Raw genomic sequence first — 14976 nt, forward strand, 5'->3', positions numbered from 1 at the left:
ATATACAACACACAAGTCTGATCTACATTTGGGGTTTTTTGGGGTTTTTTTTTTGGGGGGGGCGGTTTGTTTGTTTTTAATGTGGGACCATGAGGGTTAAGTGACTTGCTCAGGATCATACAGCTAGCTAGTGTCAACTGTCTGAGACTGGATTTGAACTCAGGTCCTCCTGAATCCAGGACCAGTACTTTGTCCACTGTGCCACCTAGCTGCCCCCTGATCTGCATTTGTAACATTTTCTTCCTTAAGTCTGGACAATCAATAAAACTATATATCAAACCCTGATTTGTAGCATTTGCCAGTTTTCAAGGTGCAAGTGCTCTGTAAGGTCTAAAATTCTAGCTGTGATGTCTAAAATCTAATGAATGGTCACCTCAAATTAGAAGCCTTAACAAGAGTTTAGCCTTATAAGTATTTGTTAAAGTGTATTAGAAGTTAGTGAAGAGAGAGTTGGTATAGCCAGAGAGAAACCCTTGCTTTTCCTAGCAGTCCACGTGAAGTCCCTCACCACACCAAAATCCTGGACAGAAAGTCCTGTTCTCTGTCTCCCAACACTAAGCCAGTTCCAGACAAAAAGAGACTAATTCAGGAAACAAGGCTCACCTTCCTACATCCTGTCTCCCTCCCCAAAAGGGGAGGGCTTTCAAGCTGATTGGTTGAGGGTTGTCTCCTGCTGACATCAGTAGTCCACAGCTTCTGAGAACAACACCCTACTCAGGGCCAGCAAGGCATGGTCTCAATTTAACCATTCTTAAGTAGGTCCTCAGTTAGTTTCTCAGTCTCACCCAAGTCAAACAATTCTAAATCAATATTAAGGTGGGGCCCCTGGGCATCTGCAAAATCACACTATTTTATCACAGTTCACTTGCATATAAATATAACAATAATGGAATATATATATATAATATGTAAATAATATATAAAATACAACAATAATGGAAGTCAAAGACAAACAGGAAGCTGACCATCAGACTGGCTGCTGTTCCTCAACAAGCTTGCAGCACCAAGTCAAGAGAAATGCTTCTTTTCTCCCAACTGCCCTCCCCTTTCACCCAACTCCACTCAGTGTCTCACATCTCTCTGCCTCTTACAAGAATCTTGGAAAGAATAATAAATGTATTAGCTACATAAAGTTTTTTTAAAAAAAGAAAATATAACAATAAGCTCTCAAAAAGCCAATTCAAGCTTACTAGTTTATATCCCTGGAGGAAAGAGTCAAGGTTGACATCAAAGTGGCAAACCTAAATCACTGGAAAGAAGATGAGTCTCTCAACAGAAACAGAGAAATTTGGCAGAGGGGGTGGATTGTTTTGGAGGACAGGAAGATAATGAACTCCAATTTGGACATAATGATTGTTAGATATCCACAGATATCCAGTTGTAGAGGCCCAATAAGCTGTTGGTGATTCAGAACCATAATGGAGAAGACTAGGGATGTATATATGGATCCAAGAATTGTCTCTATGTATATAACAGACAAAACTTTTTTTTTCTGAGTTTGTCTGTGAAAGGCCTAAGAGAATGGCAGAATCAAATAAATATTGTTTAAGGATGGTAGAGATCTGAGCATCTTTTAAGGCATCAAAGAAGAAGCCAATATATGGGAAGAAGAAATGGAAAATGGAGGCTATGATTGATGGGTCAAGTTCCTAGAAGAGACAAGATGGGATGGAACTAAGGGTACATATAAAGAGTTTGGTGTTTACATGGAAAATTCTATATTTTTAAGACTGGAGCAAAGAATTGGATGGTGGGGGTAATATTCAGGGGTGTGTGACAGTAAAGAAAAGGAAGTTTATGACAAATGGCCTCTATTTTCTTGGTAAAAGAGGAAGGTGAGCTACTATACAGAGTAGGGTGAGCAGTTAAGGAAATTAGAAATGTTTGATCTCTTGAAAAGAAGACATGGGGCAGCTAGGTGGTGCAGTGGATAGAGCACCGGCCCTGGAGTCAGGAGTACCTGAGTTCAAATCCAGCCTCAGACACTTAACACTTACTAGCTGTGTGACCTTGGGCAAGTCACTTAACCCCAATTGCCTCACTAAAACAAAAACAAAAACAAAAACGAAAAGAAGACATGTAGGGTGGGAATATTTGAACATAGGGTAGAGAGCACCCACAGAATTGTGGCCAGGATAATGAGCCTAGAGACAGTACCACAGGAAGAACCATTGAAGAATCAAGGGATCTTTGGACAAGAGGAGAGAAGATGGGTTCTACAGGATAGCTGTCTTCAAAAATATTTGAGAGGCTATATTGGATTATTTTTAAACTTTGTTTCACAGCAAAGAACTATGAACAATGGGTAAAAGTTACAGAGAGGCATATTCAGGCTTTTCACTGAGGGAAGAACTACCTAACAGGGCTATCCAAAAGGTACATGCCTCAGGAAGTGATGGTTCCCCCTCAGTGAAAACATTCAAGCAAAAACTGCTTGACCACTTGTCAGGATGGTTGTAGAGAAATTCCAGTTCTGTTAAAGGTCAAACTAGATGGTTACTGAAACACTCCTTCCCAACTTTGAAATTTTGTCTTTTTTGTAGGGCAATGAGGCTTAAGTGACTTTCCCAGAATCACATAGCTAGTGTCAAGTGTCTGAGGCCATATTTGAACTCAGGTGCTCCTGAATCCAGGAGGCTGGTGCTTTATCCACTGTACCACCTAGCTAACCCCAATATTGTCATTTTTTATCCTTCCTGTCTCCTCATAATTATGCTATCTCCATTCTCCCCTCTCCATTTCTCTTCTCTTAATTCCTCTGTCTCAGTGCCCATCTCTCCTTCCTCCATCTCCCCTCCCCAATCATCTTCTTCTCTTTCTCCACCTCTTTTCTCCTTCATTCTTCTCCTTCTCTTCTTCTTCCTCCTCCTACTTTTCCTCCTCCTTTTCCTCCTCCTCCTCCTCCTTCAAAAACATATCTAAGCTAGAAGTATGGGGAAAATTAATGAGATTTTCTTGAAAGTAAAACTATGAAGCCTTAAACTTAGCTTTAAGGGGCAGCTGCACATGAAAATATAGGAGGTGACTATACAACAGCTTGCATGAGGAAGATCTGGGGATTTTAGTGGATTGCAAGCAGGTGAGTCCATAATGTAAGGTGACAGAAAAAATATTGGTTTAAAAAATGAGCTACAAACATACAATCATAGGCTGTGCTAATGGAGGTTCAGAATGAGGAAAGCAATAGTTGCTTCGACCTCTGACCTGTGATGTTTAATAAAGATGTTCACAAATTGTAGCAAGTCAAGAACCATTAACTGGAACAATGAAGAGACCGTGCCATGCAATAATTGATTGATAGAACTGCAGATGCTTAGCCTGGAGAAGAGAAGGGTTAGAAGGAAAATCATAATGGCATCCACTTTAAGTACTTGAAGGTCTGTCAAGTGGAAGAGGGATTAGACTGGTTATAATTGGTCCCATAGTATAGAACTAGGAATAATGGGTAGAAGTTGTGGAGACACATATCGAAGCTTCATGCAAGGAAAAACATACTAACAATTAGATCTGTCACAAAGTAGAATAGGCTTCTATCGATGAGAGCAAGTTCCCCTTTACAGAATATCTACAAGAAGAGGCAGAGTGACCACTTTCCTAGGATGTTGTGGAATAAATGTGTCACCCTTCTGCTAACCTTCAGTAACCTCTTATTGTCACTAGAATAAAATACCAATTCCTCAGCCTGGAATTTAAAGGACTCCACAGCCTGAACTGCAAATTATGTTTCCAAACATTCCATAGTATTCCCATTCACATACACTACTTTCCAACAAAGTAGATTAATATTAGGCATATTTGAGAATCTTTAGCTTCCTTTAAAGCTCAATGTATGTGTTACATCTTACATAAAATCTTTCCAGACCTCCCTCAGTATTAGTGAACTTTTTGTTTTCACATCATCCTTTATTTGCTTGTTTTTGTGCATGCTATATCACCTACAGTAGAATGTAAACTCCTTGAAGGCAGAAAATATTTTTTATTTTTATCTTTCCATTCTTAATAACTAGATCTACATCATGAATATAAGTACACATTTCATTTATTGAACATATTTGGGCATGGTACCATTGTGTGGACCACAACATCCAAATGTCCCTTCTCTCTCTCTTTTTTTTTCTGAGCTGACTCTCTCATCTAACTTGCATTCATTCTGGAAGGTCATTTTGTAGTAGTTTATCTACCTCCCAGACAGAGAAAGTAACACTAATACAATTCACTTTTTTGGGGGGGAGGGAGGAGACAATTGGGATTAAGTGACTCACCCAGGGTCACACAGTTAGTAAGTATCAAGGGTCTGAGGCCAGATTTGAACTCAGGTCCTCCTGACTCCAGGACCAGTGATCTATTCACTGCACTCCAGGTTTTTCTGAAACCATAATGTTTTTCATTTCTTAATGCACAATTTTATTCCATCAAAATAGTATACCAAGACAACTCTAAAGGACTTAATGAAAAATACAATCCATCTACAGAGAAAAAACTTATGGTATCTAAATATAGATTGAAGCATTAAAAAGTCATATACCAGCACTTGTTTAGACATTCCCCAATTGAAGGATATGCCCTCAATTTCCAATTCTTATCCACTACAAAAAGAGTTGCTATAAAAATTTCTGTACATATAAGTCCTTTTTATTTTTCTTTGGTCTCTTTGGGATATAGATAAAGCAATGGCATTGATAGATCAAAGGCTATGCAAATTTTTTGGCCCATTGGGCATAATTCCAAATTGCTCTCCAAAATGGTTGGATCAGTTCACAACTCCACCAACAGTAAATTAGTGTCCTAGCTTTCCCACATCCCCTTCAAAATTTATCATTTTCCTTTTCTGTCATATTGGCCAATCTGATAGGTTTGAAGTGGTACTTTAGGGTTGTTTTCATTTGCATTTCTATAATCAATAGTGATATGGACCAGTTTTTCCCCATATGACCATAGCCAGCTTTGATTTCTTCATCTAAAAAGTGCCTGATCAGATTCTTTGACCATGTATCAATTGGGGAATGACTCATATTCTTATAAATTTCACTCTATTCTCTATATATTTAAGAAATGAGGTCTTATAAGAGAAACTGGATATAAAATAAAATCTTCCAGCTTTCTTCCCTCCTTCTAATCTTGTTTGCATTTGTTTTGCTTATGCAAATACTTAAATCCAATCTAATCAGCATTATCCATTTTACATCCTGTGATTCATTCTCTCTCTCTCTCTCTCTCTCTCTCTCTCTCTCTCTCTCTCTCTCCTTCTTCTTTTATCCATTAATTTGTTTATATTATCACCCTTTATACCTAAATCAAGTGCCCATTTTGTCCTCTCTTGATATGGAGCGAGGGAAGCAAAATAACACAGTGGATATAATGTTGGCACTAGATTCAAGAAGACCTGAGGGCAAATAATCTTGCCTCAGAAACTTCCTAGCTGTATGACCCTGGGCAAGTCACATACTCTTAATTGCCTTGAAAAAACCCAGGGCCATCTCCTTACATCATGATGTATATCTTGCCATTGGACCCAGATGGCTCTGGAGAAGAGAGTGAGTTTCATGACATTGCAAAGACCTCCGTCACTTAAATCCAATTCAGAGCAAATCAGGTCATCCCCCCAATGCCATGGTCTTCTTCAAAAATGAAAAACAAACAACAATAACAACAAGTGATATAGAGTGTGAGATGGTTTTTTTTATACCTAGTTTCTGCCAAAATGCTTTCCATTTTTCCAAGCAATTTTTGCTAAACAGTGAATTCTCACAAAGCTAAATTTGGGGGTTTATCAAATACTAGATTACTATTGTCATTTACTACTCTGTATTAAGTACCTAATCTATTCCATTGATCCACCCCCTTTATTTGTTTAGCCAGTAACAGATTGTTTTGATGATTACCATTTTGTAATATAGTTTGAAATCTGGTTATTCTAGACTACCTTCCTTCACATTCCCTCCCCCGCCCCCCGCCATTGGCTCTCTATTATTAATTCTTAAATAATGAATACTTTACTACACAGAATGCATAACAAGATCGACTGTGACATAACAGTATGCTTATAAACCTGGTTGACATTCTACCACCAATGTATCCAGTGTCCCTGGGAAAAAATGGACATAAATTAACAGAAACCTAATAGGGAAAAGCAGGAGTAGGAAAATGCATTTGCCTAGCACAATGCTTGATTCTAAACCTTAGGTCTTGAAGTCCTTGGTCTCTTTAGGGAACAATCTATATCAAAAGTCACCTAAGAAGAGATGAGGGTACTTTTTATTTTTTTTTATTTTTTTGCGGCGCAACACGGGTTAATTGACTTGCCCAGAGTCACACAGCTAGTAAGTGTCAAGTGTCTGAGGCCGGATTTGAACTCAGGTCCTCTTGAATCCAGGGCTGGTGGTTTATCCACTGTACCACCTTGCTGCCCCTGAAGGTATTTCTTTACTGGCTACTCTACTTAGAGGCAATTTTGAGAGGGGCTAAGAGAAATGAGGCCTCAGAGAAAAATTACTTACTGAAGGTCTCTAAAGCAATATTTTGCTCTTTTAGCAACAACAGTTTCCCTAAACCTGTGTTCTGCTGAGTTATTCTGTTTTACTCCTTTTTCTGGGCTTTCAGATATTTCCTTCTCACAAGCCATAGGTGTCAATAAAAATCAAGACAGACATACCTCTCCTTCCCTATCAGCTCTATTATGCAGCCAAGGATTCATTGTCCTTTAACAAGCTTCTAGTATCAATAGTCAGACAGGAAGTGAAATCAACAGGTCTGGGCAACAGATAAGATATGGAAGGTGAGAGAGTAAGGAGTCAATGATGACACCTAGGCTGCAAGCCTATAAGAGTGAGAGAATGATGGTATACTCCAAAATAATAGAAAAGTTTGGAAGAGTGAGGCATTGTGGGCAAGAATTCAAATTTGTATGTGTTGAGTTTAAGATCTCTACTAGACATCTAGCTTGAGATATTTGAAAGGCAATTGGAGATAGAGACTGGTGGTCAGCAGAGAGATTGGAGATTTGAGAATCATCAGCAAAGATGATAATTCAATCCGTGGAAGTTGATGAGATCACCAAGTGAAGATGTATAGAGGACGAAGAAAAGAAGGCCCAGGACACAGTGCTTTGGGACACCCATGGTGAGTGGGTATGACCTGGATAAAGAGCCAGCAAAAGGGACTGGGAAGGAAAATCAGCACCTCCAATTAGCAAAGTTTTTCCTTTAGTCAGCTCAACTCTCAGTATCACATGCAATACCTGTCTTCATCCAGTCAGCCCAGGGAAGGAAAGGGAAGCCAGGAAGGGAAAAAACAGGCTCTAAGCTTTTCTTTCAGCTCTCAATTCAGCTACTTTTCTCTGAGCTAAACGCAGCTCCTTTCAAACAGCATGGAGAGGTTTCTGTTCTCTTTATTCTGTTTCCCCTCTGCTTCTTCAGTCTTCTTCTACCCTTCCTCTGTTTCTATATATGCCCTGCTTCAAAGCAAGGCCTCCTTATGTGAAGTGATTCACCTTTATCTTAGCGGAAGAAATCAAAATTCACATTTCTTTCAGAAATGCCACAAATAGATGATATAATATTACCCCATAGTTTTGAAAAAATCCAGTTAGTTATCAGGGCTTCCTCTTTATTAACTTCAATGTCTTCATTATAATTATATGTAAATTAGTTCCTGGGAAACAAAACACTTAGGCCATCTTTGCCTTCAGTAAGTAATTTTTCTCCGAGGGCTGATTTCTCTTGGGTCCTCTTAGAACTCTCTGTATTTTCCTCCAAGTATTTTTCCCTGTGGGGCTGTGTTCTCAGAGGTTCTTTTAAAATTGTATAAGTTTCTGTCCCTTTCTACAAATTACATTGTCAAAATCAAGAAAGGCCAGCACCTTAGAAGGAGATTTATGGGCTGGATGTGTGGTAGTGTACAACCACAGACCTATAGTCCCTGCTCCTAGGGAAGCTGAAACTAGTAGATCAACTGAGTTCAGAATTTCTGAGTTAAAGGAAGGCTAAAGTCAATCTAGTGTCTACACTAAGTCTGGCACCAATATGGTGAATACCTGAGAACAGAGGACCAACAGGCTACCTAAAAAAGAACTTAATGGTTTCAGATTTTTAAAAATGGAGCAAGTTAAAGTTGCCATGCCAATCAGTATTGTGAGTAACATCATAAGTGGCTTTTGTACTTTCAGCCTAAGCAAGATTGGGAGAATCAGTGTCAAGAGGGTGTGGTGCAATTTTTTCTCTAGAAACAGTTGTTACCTTCCAAGTATAATTATAGGGTTTTCTAAAATGATGCATTTTCGGGTATGCTGGTTAAAATGCTATCTACTCCAGATAATAGTTATATTCATGGCGAACTATCTGAGTGGGATCTATGGGTGAGAGGGCATCTTGTGTGACCTCAAGGTTCTCTCAAATGTGTGATCGCCTCAACAAATGAGCAAGACTGCCTCATAATATGAGCTGTGATTGCAGCCTGAAGTTCCACATTGCCAACAGAAAACACCAAACATCTGGCACTTCAGAGATCCAACCTTTCCAATTTAATTACCTGGAAGTCTGTTGCCTTGCAATCTGGAAAGACAGTTGTTGGGGGTGATAAACGAGAGCTCCACTAACCCATTGATGGTTAGTCTTTTTTCAATCACAAAGCTCATAGGTGCAAACTGGTTTAAAATAAGGAAAATGGAGAAATAAACCAATGTGAGGTGTTTGGAATAATTCATACAATCAGAGGACTTCAGGGGCCATATATTCAATGGATCATAGGACCATGGTTTTAGAGCTAGAAGTGACATTAGAGGCTATTGTGTCTAAATCCCTCATTTTTCAGTTAAGGAAACTGAGACACAGAGAAGTAAATGATCTGTCAAAAAGCAAATAATTAGTAAATGTCTGAGATGGAATTTGAACCTGGGTTTTCTAAGCTGCTCCATGGCACCTCAGATGTAGGAATATCTCAGAAGGAATAGTTTCTATTATCATAGGAAGCTTATCTTCAACAGGTACTCAACCTGCCTCTGCTTGGATAATACCATTGTTACACAGCTCACAACATCTCAGTGCATTGTTGTTCAGTTGTTTCACATGTCCAACTCTTCATGGCACCATTTAGGGTTTTCTTGGCAAAGAAACTGGAGTTGTTTGCCATTTCCTTCTCCAGCTCATTTTACAGATGATGAAACTGAGACAAACAGGGTTAAGTGACTTGCCCAGGGTCACACAGCTAATAAGCGTCTGAGGCCAAATTTGAACTGAGGAAGATGAGTCTTCCTGACTCTAGACCTAGTACTATATCCAGTACTAGACCCAGTACTACATCTAGTTTCCCCCTTAGTCCATGATCTTTTTTGAAATTAAATGAAATCCATCCTTAATGGCCTGCCTTAAACCAGGTATCCTCCAGAAAGCCTTCCTTGACTAGTCCCAACCCTCCTGTGTACTGTTAGAATCCACCACTCACTTGCAAATAGGATTATAGGCAGCAGGATACAATGGAAAGAGGTAGATTTAGAGTAAGAGGACCTAGATTAAAATACTGGCTCTGTAACTTATTATATGGGTACCCTTAGTTGAAACATTTAATATTTCTGCCATAATATCCTTATCTATAAAATGAAGGTATTGCTAATACATTGTTCATGGAGTTGTGAACTAGTCCAATCATTCTGGAGAAAAATGTGGAATTAGGCCCAAAGGGCTATCAAACTGTGTATACCCTTTGACCCAGCATGCCACTACTAGGTCTGTATCCTGAAGAAATCAAGGAAAAAGTAAAAGTATTTATATATACATTAGTATTTATAACCCCTCTTTTTGGTGGATCAGAATTGAAAATTGAAAGGATGTCCGTCAATTAGAAAATAGCTGAGCAAGTTGTTGTGATGGAAAACTATTTTGCTTTAAGAAATAAGGAGGAAGGGGGTGGAGCAAAGAAAGTGGAGGAAGGACATTAAATCCACAGGGCTCCTGATACAATAACCCCAAAAATAGCAATAAAAGAACCTTTGGGGCAGAAAAACACACAAAAATACGGGCTGAGAGTTTTCTCCAGCTATAGATTTCAGGGGGCCGTGCTGGGCCATAAATAAAGCCTAAACCTGCAATCAGGCCAACACACCAGACATCTGCCAGAGGAATTTGCCCCAGTACCTCTGAATCAGCTGCAGCACCAGCATCTTCTGGAACTGAGCGCGGGGTCATACTGAACGGCTGGCGGGGGCGGGGGGGGGGGGGTAAGTGCAGGGGTACCAGTGGACTGGGGGGAAGGATTCGACTCTCCCACCCCAGTGGGGAACCAGGAAGAAACCCTGAGTGGCAAGAGACCCAGGTGGGGGAGGGGAGCTGGGGAGCAGTCTCATTGGAAGCTGAGAACCACACCACAGAAAGCTTTGCTGGTTGGTTGCTTAGTAAAGTAGGCCTGAGGTTATCTCTGGACCTGAGAACAGGCCAGGTGAGATTAAAGCCTGCCCCCCCCAACCCAAAACACCTGGGACCTTCTGAAGCTGACACCAGGAGTGGAGCCAAGAAGCAGCCCCACCCTCCCCCCACCCCACCCCACCCCACAGTGAAGAGTTTAAAATCAAATGAAAGCAAGGCCAGGCAGGCTGAGAAGAAGCCCAACCATCCCCCGGGCCACGTTGTAGCTTGAACAGTGTGTCCTGGAAGCAGCACCACACTTAAAGAAGGAGTTAAAAGCCAAGAAATAGTAAGCCAGGATGAGCAGGCAGAGAAAGCAGAAGACCATCGAAAACTTCTTTGGGGGTAAGGTAGACCACAATACAACCTCAGAAGAAGAAGATAATAACAGGGTCAAAGTGCCAACATCCAAAGCTTCCAAGAAAAATATGAACTGGTCTCAGGCCATGGAAGCTCTCAAAAGGGACTTTGAAGAGAAAGTAGGAGAGATAGAAAGAAGATGTAGAGAAAAGGAGGAAAGAATGGAAAGGGAAATGAGAGCGATGCAGGAGAGTCATGAGAAAAAAGTCAACAGTTTGAAAAGCCAAATGGAAAAGGAGATTAAAAAACTGTCTGATGAAAATAACTGCCTAAGAAGTAGGATTGAACAAATGGAAGCTAGTGACCTTATGAGAAACCAAGACACAGTAAAGCAAATCCAACTGAATGAAAAAATAGAGGGTAATGTGAAATATCTCCTTGGAAAAACAGCTGACCTAGAAAATAAATCTAGGAGAGATAATTTGAAAATCACTGGACTATCTGAAAACCATGACCAAAACAAAAGCTTAGACACCATCCTCCAAGAGATTGTGAGGGGAAATTGCCCTGATATTCTAGAAGCAGAAGCTAAAATAGAAATTGAAAGAATCCACTGATCACCTCCTGAAAGAGATCCCAAAAGGAAAACCTCCAGGAATATTATAGCCAAATTCCAGAACTCCCAGGTCAAGGAGAAAATACTGCAAGCAGCTAGAAAAAAGGAATTCAAATACTGTGGAGCTCCAATAAGGATAAAGCAAGATCTAGCAGCTTCTACATTAAAGGACCAAAGGGCATGGAATATGATATTCCAGAGGGCAAAGGAACTGGGACTTCAGCCAAAAATCACATATCCAGCAAAATTGAGTATAATTTTTCAGAGGCAAAAATGGGATTTCAATGAGAAAGAGGTCTTTCAAGCATTTGTGATGAAAAGACCTGAACTGAATAGAAAATTTGACTTTCAAATACAAGATCCTGGAGAAGCATAAAAAGGTAAACAAAAATAAGACTTCATGAGGGATATTAAAAGATCAAACTGTTTACATTCCTACATGGGAAGATAATACTTTGAAATCATAAGAACTATCTCAGTAAGAAATTCAGGGGCAGCTAGGTGGCACTGTGGATAGGGCGCTGGCCCTGGACTCAGGAGAACTTGAGTTCAAATGTGACCTCAGACACTTGACAGTTACTAGCTGTATGACCCTAGGCAAGTCACTTAACCCCAATTGCCTCACCAAGAAAAACAAAACAAAACAAAAAAGTCTTCACAAGAAATTCACAGAAGACAGGGCTGAACTGAATATGAAGGGATGATTTCTGTAAAGCATTTATGTTTTGTTCTTTGTAGGCAGACAGGGTGAGGTGTCTTATGTCTGGGGCTGGATTTGGGCTTGGGGCCTCCTGGGTCCAGGGCTGGTGCTTTGTCCACTGTGCCACCTAACTAATCAATGATGACATCATTAAAATAGGGTTGAGGTGTAGGAGGAATAAACTAGGGGAGGGAGAAGGGGAGAGATGGTCTGGGGAGAGGTAGTTCACATGAAGGAAACAAGAAGAAAACTTATGGAGGAGAGTAGAAGAGGGGGAAGGAGTTGGGGAGTGAGTGAACCTTAATATCATCAGAATTGGCTCAAAGAAGGACTAACATACATCCTCAAGTAGGTATAGTAATATATTTTTGCCCTGAGGGGAGGAGGGAGGGAGAAAAGGGGTGGGGAGAGAGGGGGGGAGGAAAGGGGTGGGGAAAGAGGGGAAGGAGGAAAGGACAGATTGGGAGAGAGAGCAGTAAAAAGCAAAACACTTTCAAAGAAGATGAAGATGTTCTGCATTACTGCACCAGTATGACATATTGAATTGCTTGATCTCATAGGGAGGGTTGAGGAGGGAGGGAGGAAGAAAAATTTAGAACACAGAATAAGCTCAGGTACCCTGATCTCATTGGAGTGGGCTCATGGAGGGAATAGCTTTCATACCCAATTGGGAGGAGCAATCTATTTAACCCTGCAGGAAAATAGGAGGGGAAGGAAAGGTGAAAAAAGGGAGTGCAGAGTGAGGGAGAGGATAGACAGAAGTAAAACACCTCTGAGGAAGAATAGGTAAAAAGAAGATAGAGTAAATGTCATGGGAAAGGAGTGGGATGGAAGGAAATAATTATGATTATTGATTATAATGGCAAAACGTATGGTACTTACTTAGCTGGGCTTTTATGAAGAAAATTCTCTGTCAAACTTAAGGTACTATATAAAGGTTATGATGAACAGGACACTATCAGGAAAACCTGAAAAGACCTACATGAACTGAAGCAGAGTGAAATGTAATGTATACAAAATAACAGCAATAGTGGGGGATGATCTGCTGGGAAGCATGTGGTTATTTTCAGCAAGGCAATGATCCAATATAACCCTGAAAACTTATGAAGATTTCAGTCCATCTGCAGAGAAAGAACTGATAGTATCTGAAAAAAGATGGAAACACATTTTAATTTTTTTTTCATTTCCTCTTTGACAATTCCTTAATGTGAATTTTTGGGTTTTTTGGGTTTTTTATTGTTTTCTCTCACAAATAGCTAATATGGGAATTTTTCCATGAAAAAAAAGAAATAAGGAGTATCTCTCTGTGGTGACAAAGAATTGGAAATCAAGGGAATGCCCATTAATTGGGAAATGGCTAAACACATTGTGGTATATGAATGTAATGGAATATTATTGTGCTGTAAGAAATGATGAGCAGGCAGATTTCAGAGAAACCTGGAAGGACTTACATGAACTGATGCTGACTGAAAGGAGCAGAACCAGAAGAACATTGTACAAGGTAACAACAACATTGTGTGATGAACAATGGTGATAGACTTGGCTTTTCTCAGCACAGTTTCAAAGAAGTCATAATAGAAAATGTTCTCAACATCCAGAAAAAAGAACTGTGGATCATGAATGCAGATTGAACCATACATTTCTACATTTGGGCCATTTTTTCCTTCTTTTGTGAGGTGTAAGGAATTAATTGTGATTTGGGGTTTTTAACCCTATCTTTGCTTTATTATAGTCAGACTAAACAAAAATGTAAGCTTGAAAAGCTGGAGAGAAGATGGGTGTGTACTTTGGGAAATAATTGACCAAACAAGAGGAACTGTGACCACAGGGAACATTTATCAAAACTAAGTAACTAAGCCTCCCCTAATAGCTCCCCCATGCCCCCATGGGCCTGACCAGATTATAATGGGGATAGCCCATGTAGGTGTGCTGAGCCAATTGAAGACTCAGCATGACTAAGAACCACCCCTTCCTGTGGGAGAGACAGTTAGGGGCAGTTAGAGGCAGTTAGAGGAAGAGGGAGAGGGGAGTTTTTCTGAGGAGAGTTTTCTGAGAGAAATGAGGAAGGAAGGTAAACAGTTAGAGGAGCTATTGGTATTTGACTTTCGGACCAAAAGAGAAGAGACTACAAGCTAATTCTCCTTAAAGCTACAGATTTCGGGTGATGGTGAGTTTGTGGTTTTGAGGCAAAGCTAGCTCTTTGGAGCTGGCTGGGCTGGAGGCAGGTTCAGGGTGCCTGGGGCCTTTTTACCCCAGAGATTTATACATTGATCCTGGCTCTATTAACCTCACTTGTGTTTTAAATATGTCCCCATTAATAAACCTGTTTTGTTTTTGAAAGCGGCTATTTCTTTTCTTACCCCAATACTGCGGCAAGCCACCCAGTTAACTCTTCCCATACTAAATTTGGCTCTTACAGATTTTTTTCCCTTGTACCCTGATTCTTCTTTCACAATATGACTAATGCAGAAATATGTGACTGTACATATATAAACTATATCATATTGCTTTCTGTCTTGGAGAGGAGGGAGGGAAGGGAGAGTGAGAGGAAAATCTGGTACTAAAAATCCTATGAAAACAAATGTTGAAAACTATCCTTACATGTAACTGGAAAATAATAAAATACTTTTATTTAAAAAAAGGAAATAAGGAGCAGGATGGTTTTAGGAAAAAAAAAAGAACTGTAAAGACTTATATGAACTGATACAAAGTGAAGTGAGCATTACCAGGAAAACATTGTATATAGTAAAAACAGTATTATAATGATTATCAACTGCCAAGGTCTTAGATATATTAATCAGCATAATGATCCAAGACAATTCCAAAAGACCCATGATTTAAAAAAAAGTACTATGTATCTCCAAAGAGACAAAGAACTGATGAACTCTGAGTATGGATTGAAGCATACTTTTTTCATTTTATTTCTCTTGCTTTTTTGCAACATACTTAATAGGAAAACTTTTTTG

This window comes from Dromiciops gliroides, chromosome 1 (genome assembly GCF_019393635.1).
Source record: "Dromiciops gliroides isolate mDroGli1 chromosome 1, mDroGli1.pri, whole genome shotgun sequence".
NCBI classification, from domain to species: domain Eukaryota; kingdom Metazoa; phylum Chordata; class Mammalia; order Microbiotheria; family Microbiotheriidae; genus Dromiciops; species Dromiciops gliroides.